Source organism: Myotis davidii, unplaced genomic scaffold, assembly GCF_000327345.1.
Source record: "Myotis davidii unplaced genomic scaffold, ASM32734v1 scaffold207, whole genome shotgun sequence".
Taxonomy (NCBI): domain Eukaryota; kingdom Metazoa; phylum Chordata; class Mammalia; order Chiroptera; family Vespertilionidae; genus Myotis; species Myotis davidii.
Genome location: NW_006298349.1, coordinates 1687615 through 1688928, shown reverse-complemented (window position 1 = coordinate 1688928; position 1314 = coordinate 1687615). Strand labels below are relative to the sequence as shown.

Genomic DNA, 1314 nt, shown 5'->3' with positions numbered 1-1314 from the left:
GAAGGCTCCCAGGTTGGGGGCTACAGTGCCTGGGAGGATTGGGAGGGAAAGTGGAGAGAACTGCTGATCTCCAGGGGGCTCTCACACAGATGGTTTGGGGAGCCTCAGTGCTACAGGGGGTCCTGGGGGAGAGGCAGCATTCAGAGGCAGTCCGGGGAGGAGGCACCAGGAAAGGAGCCCAAGATAGAGTGGGTGGTCGGCAGGAATGGGAAGGAGGTTCACTGTGGTGGGAGCTCAGAGAAGAGGGTTCTGGGAAGCAGACTGGGCCAGAGGGTAAGGCCAGAATTGGGGTGACCTCGGCAGAAGCAGAATTGGGATACAGTAGGAAGCAAACTGGGGAGCCTCGTCCTGATTTGCAGGCTCTTCAAGGGCCACGAAGAACCAAAGGGGCTCTGTTCTGGGCTGTCAGAGTCAGGGCGGGGCAGTGGGAGGCCCTCCCTCTTGCCCTGGGAAATCAGCTCTTCAAGGCAGGCCCTGGCCCGGCGTTGTCCTGGGCTCAGATCTTGAGGAGGGATGTGGTAGGCTGTCAAAGGCAGAGGTGTGGGTCCCAGCCCCCATTCTGCCCCATCTGTGAGCCTCAGTCCTCTTTCAATGGGGTGAAAACTCTGGTTCTACACCCCCCCCCCCAGCCCCGCTCCCTGGGGCTGTGATACTTGGACAGGAGCCCAGACGTCAGCCATACCTTTTAAGGATCAGCCACAGTTGCTGCAAATAAGGACAGCGCAGGTGGGCCTGTGTCCCTGTGTATCACATGGGGACCCCACTATCCTACCCTCAATCCCAGTCCCCACAATCCACCTTCCAAGCCCAGCTTCTGGGCCACTGCCCTTTCACCAACCTTCTAGTGCCCTCAGAGGAAAGCCCCGGACTCTATTCTGAGCTCGGCATCCGCGGACCTTCACGACCTCTCCTGCCCTGGCTGTGTCCCAGTTTCCCTGGCAAACGCCTCGGGATTCTGCACACACCCGGGCTCTTTCCCATGAGCTCATCACCCAGCCCTCGCTGGGAGACCACAGCGAAGGCCTGCAGCCCTGTGCAGTGTTGGGTTAGTTCTGTCACCTGCACTGGGCTGGGTGTTCCCTGTGGCCTGGCCAGAACACGAGAGGAGGGGACAGGTGCTGGGAGCCGGTCCATCCTTGCTGTTTCAAGGGACCTGGCATATATGGAATACTGTTCTTAATATGTTTGCTCACCTTCTTGGCACTATGTGTTTTAACCAAGGTCACCTCTCTGAGAAAGGTTGTATCCCCAGGTAGGGATTTTCCCCTGAAGTTAGGGAGGGAATAAAACCCCTTAACTAAGTGCCAGGCGGGT

The 1314-nt window shown here is 58.4% G+C and overlaps 1 protein-coding gene across 1 annotated transcript in view; it reads right to left on the bottom strand.

Moving 5' to 3' along the window:
- MYO15A (myosin XVA) overlaps positions 1-1314 on the bottom strand; it is a 63449-nt gene that overhangs the window by 3276 nt on the left and 58859 nt on the right. The window lies entirely within an intron of this gene.